The 4,904-nt window shown below is 39.8% G+C and overlaps 2 pseudogenes; both read left to right on the forward strand.

Annotated features, from left to right (window-relative positions):
• Nucleotides 1–3,628: 3,628 nt before the first annotated feature.
• Nucleotides 3,629–3,742, forward strand: LOC128859403 (U2 spliceosomal RNA; annotated as a pseudogene).
• Nucleotides 3,743–3,791: 49 nt separating this feature from the next.
• LOC128859455 (U2 spliceosomal RNA) lies at nucleotides 3,792–3,970 on the forward strand (annotated as a pseudogene).
• Nucleotides 3,971–4,904: the final 934 nt, after the last annotated feature.

Raw genomic sequence — 4,904 nt, forward strand, 5'->3', positions numbered from 1 at the left:
AATAGCAGCAATCAATGGAATGGAAGTGTGCTCCAATCAAACAATTGTCAAAATATTTGAAGCTTCCTCTGGTAGTTGGAGAATTTCAAGATGTACTTGTAGAAGTTAAAAAGTTCCCCAACAGGAGTCTTAACAAAACTTTCCAACAATCAATGGACGCGCCTAAGCCTATGTTTTTGCAGGAAGAGAAGTCGGTGCTTGCCACAATTTTGTGACAATTTTCTAAAGCGTATCTAACGGATTCTTAAGTATAATATCCTGTTCTGAGACACATTTGACGCTCCTCATAGTTACTAATAATACTGATATTCTTTAAGAAGCTCTTCGTATATTCTCTGCTTGTCGAGTAATGGTACCTGACAGTCAGTAATATACCTTTAGTAGCAACAAAAATAAAACACTTTGCAGCAGCAAATCATAAATATGCCAAAAATATAAGTAACAAAAATATAGTTAATAAAAACAAAAATCAGATGTGACTAAAAATAAAAAGAGACCAATAAGCTTAAAAATAACTGCCGAGAATGGCAAAGTGGCATGGAGTATAAAAAATGTATAAATACTTATAAATATGTACGTTTATCGAACGTAGATGTGAATGTTTGAGTGCTTTGAAATATATTTGTAGTTATGTATGTATGTATGTATGTATGAAAACACTTGGGCTCACATTATTAAGTGACTTTGCGCTTTAGAGTACTTCCAATATTTTTGATGCAAAGTTTATTCTGTTAAATTTTTTTATAAGAGTTAGTTCATTGTATAGCAAAAAACTTATAAATCAAAGCTCCAAATATGGTACAAAATTCACAAAACTTTAATAATTTAACAAAAAAAAGTATGAAAATGTTCAACTTTTTATTCAGAATCTTTAGAAAACTTCTGAGTATGCAGTTTTATAGCCCGTTTAATTTTGATATAATTAAGCTTTGTAGTTTGCCAAATTTCGGAAAAGTTTCGTGAGTATAAAATGAACCTTCTTGCCCTCTTTAAAGATTTTCTGAAAGCGTTGGATGGTACCTGCTACGCATGCAAGGAATACCGAAAAAAATTGGCTTCACTGGTAAGTCAAACCCTCGCTGAGACATATTCCAAAGTGCACTTATAACGCAAGGCGTACGGTTTCTTTGGCGTTGAAAGAGAAGTAAAGCACGAAGACGCGTTAGCTACGCTTGTGTGTGTGAATCGCACGTGATTACCAACCAACGGATCCAAAACAAGGGATGGTAACTGATCGGTAGCTGATTTGGACGGTACTTAGACGGCGACACTAAATACGCCTACGCCACAGGACAGATATGTACAGTATTCTTAACGGAAGACTGTGCCGTCTTGAATGTAGCCAGTTAATTATCCAGTATAATTGAGAAAAGGAGGCGCAATAGTAATATTGGAATTTGTAGTGACAGCCACTAAGCACTAAGAGCTCTTGGTAACCCACGCTGCTCTTCGAAATTGGTCGGTGAATGTAAAACACAACTGAGCTTGCAACACTGCACACAACAAAGTTTGTCTTATTTAGGTACCTAGACCTTGTGAAACGAGGCAGGGACGGAGTTGACTGATAAACCGGCTAATGAAGGCTTTGCAAGCAAACCACTAGGCCCTGAACCTTTTCTATGTATCAAGTCTGCATGGATTCAATTACGGTTTGATGACTTGATAAGGTCTACCTATAGAAGAAGTTAGTCTGAGTAGGGCTTTGGAAAGTAGCCAAGTGCTTTGTGAAAGAATCAAACAAGAAAGTAGCGACGTTTCTCCTAAAACTTTGTAGGAAAGACTTGAGAGACTGGTGGGGGTAATCACCGAGCATAAGGGCTATGATCAACATCAAGCGACCGAATATGTCTATCCTGCCTTCAAAAGAGGACACTGCAGAGCATTTTCTCTGTAACCGTCTAGCGTTTTCTATAATCAGGCTTAGGCTTTTAGGGTATAATGATCTGATTACGAATAAAGATCATAATCTTCCTTATTGTTGTAACAGGTGGCGCTAAAGAAATCCTCCTATCAGAAAACGCTATAAATTTCAGTTCTGTCAGTTCTGTGTTGACATTTGTGTAGTAATCACATGCGAAATACACGTTAATAAACAATGTTACGCTCCAGAACGCGGAAAATTGCTGACTATATATTTGACCAATAATCGGTCGGTGACTTTGGTACAACGTGAATTTCGTCGCAGAGTTCCTCGCCGTCCAACGCCTACTGGTGAAACACTGCGACGTTTAGCCGCCCGCCTCGAAGAAACTGGCACAACACAAGATGCTGCCAGGCGAGGCAGACCACGGAGTAGCCCTTCTGCGGAGAATATTGCTGCTGTAGCCGAGGATGTCATGGAAGCGCCGTCGACATCGACCAGACGACGTGCCACGCAAATGGGTATCAGTCAACGGTCTTTACAGCGAATTTTGGTACAAGATTTGAAGATGTTTCCGTACAAAGTCCAGACGGTGCTTCAGCTGTTAGCTGCTGACCGCCAATGGCGTGTAACATACGCTCAAGCCATCCTTAATCACCACCAAAAATAATCATGAGTGATGAGGCCCATTTCCATCTTAGCGGGTACGTAAATAAGCAAAGTTTACGCTTCTGGGGCACTGAAAATCCGCGTGTAATCCACGAAGAGCCATTACACCCGCTCAAAGTCACTGTATGGTGTGCCGTTTTCACTGGAGGAGTCATCGGACCTTTTTTCTTCGAAGACGTCGCGGGCCAAACGGTTACTGTGAATGGTGAGCGCTACAGAGCAATGATCAACGAGTTCTTTTGCCGCAACTTGATGAATTGGGATTGGAAAACATGTGGTTCCAACAGGACGGTGCAACGGCACACACTGCACGTGCCACAACCGATATGCTGAAGAATGCATTTCCCGGGCGCCTAATCTCCCGTTCTGGCGATTTGCACTGGCCAGCAAGATCGCCTGATTTGACCGCTCCAGACTTCTTTTTGTGGGGCTTTTTGAAGTCGCGGGTTTATGTCAACAAGCCTCAGACTCTTGCAGCTCTTAAAGACAATATCCGTCAAGAATGTGAGGACCTATCGCCGGAAGTTTTGGCCAAAGTGATTGAAAATGACATAAAAAGGGCTCAAATGGCAATCAACTGTGGCGGCGGCAATTTACATGACATCATATTCTCGACTTGATGTAAAAAGAATAAAAAGACCAAATAAAAATAATCCACAAGAAGAATCAAAGTTTTTAATTTTTGAAGTGAAAACTTCTTTAGAATCGTTGGGAGTGATTTGAGAAAAAGTGAAACGAAAAAGCGACCATCTTGGCTACGAATATTACATATAAACGTAGCGACGAACTAAATAACTTTTAGGCCAGCGCCGACAGTATGGCGCGATAGCCGAGCGGCTAGCAATGTGAGCTTCCGATCCAAAATTCTCGGTTCGAATCACAAGAAAAAAAATTTTTTTTTGAAATTTGCATTGTAGGACATTTCTGATTATTTATTGAAAACAGTTTTTTGGCTTTTCTATTTTTGGTTTAGATACTGAAAGTCAGTTTAAGTGAATCGGTATAAATATTTCGTACATTAATTTTTGTGAGCGTGTAATTCTCAAAAGGTTTATTAGAAAATGTATTGACAAGGTAGTTTGTTGGTTGTGTATGGTTATCGCTTCTCGGTCTTATGGCTAAGATCAAAGTGTAGTGTAGCTTAACATAGATAGATCCTCCATCGGAGGACAACAAATGTTAAGCTGATTTTAATATATCTAGCGAACCGTCACTCTCGAAAAGAGTGCGGGAATTTTTTATGTATCACCCCGGGGGGGAAATGTCTTGAAGCCCACTTTATCTGTTCTTATCAGCTTAACATCTGATAGATCCTCCATCGGAGGACAACAAATGTTAAACTGATTTTTGAAAATGGGCGGAGTGTTTTAGGGGCTTGCTCCACCTCTGCCACGGGTTGGCCCGGTATTGCAGTACGGCCGGGATTTCGGCACAAATTATTGAATAAATACAAGAAGAAATATACTAATATATTTAGCTTTGGTGGGAAGAGACATAAATTTTTATATGAATACAAGTAGACGAAAATGGAAGAAATTTGTAAGTCTGTTTCTTAGGTCCGTTTGGATATTTTTTTTGACAACATCGAAACCAAAGCATTTGTATCATATTTTATCTATCATAAGCCACTCGTATCATTTGTTGAAATTGAAAACATTGAGGATGAATAATAATAAAATGAAGAAAATAAAATATGAACTTTATAGCAATATTATAATGAACCTATAATTATCCCGCTCCTAATGCTGCTTTCGTCTTATTCTCTCTCAGTTTGTTTTACGGAAGGTTTCACTTCTATCGCGTCTAACCGTTAGACTGGTATTTTTTTTTTTTTTTTAAATTACAGCCAAAAAACATCGCAAGGTTACTTTTGCGCCACCTTGTATAGTCTTATTTCAATACGCTTGTGTTCTTTCTCAGGAAAGCGCAGAAAAGATGGAGCTCCATTCCTTTATGTGCTATTTCCAAAACCCTTTGGCCCTTTGGACTCTTCGTCATTAAATTTCCAAACTCGTACAGTGTTTACCGGTCACTGGATGATCGACGAACACGCAGAAAAGCTAGAGTTACCATTAAATCCCCATTGCAGAAGCTGTAGGGACCTTTCAGAGAAGGAGACTGTAGAGCATTTTCTCTGTCCGGGTTTGCCAGCTAGAAGACTAGGGTCACTAGGAACTCCTTTCTTCGACAGCCTGGGGCAGTGCGCCAACCTAAATCCCATCAATCTTCTCTATTATATCAACAGCTCTGGCTGGTTGTAGATATCTGCCTGTTGGAGGTCTCACAATGGTATCAAAACGGCGCTTTAGTGCTACTTGAGTAGTGCCAGACTGGCACTTCAGCCATTTCACCTACCTACCTACTCTTGTGTTCA

The sequence above is a fragment of the Anastrepha ludens genome, chromosome 3, assembly GCF_028408465.1.
Source record: "Anastrepha ludens isolate Willacy chromosome 3, idAnaLude1.1, whole genome shotgun sequence".
NCBI lineage: Eukaryota > Metazoa > Arthropoda > Insecta > Diptera > Tephritidae > Anastrepha > Anastrepha ludens.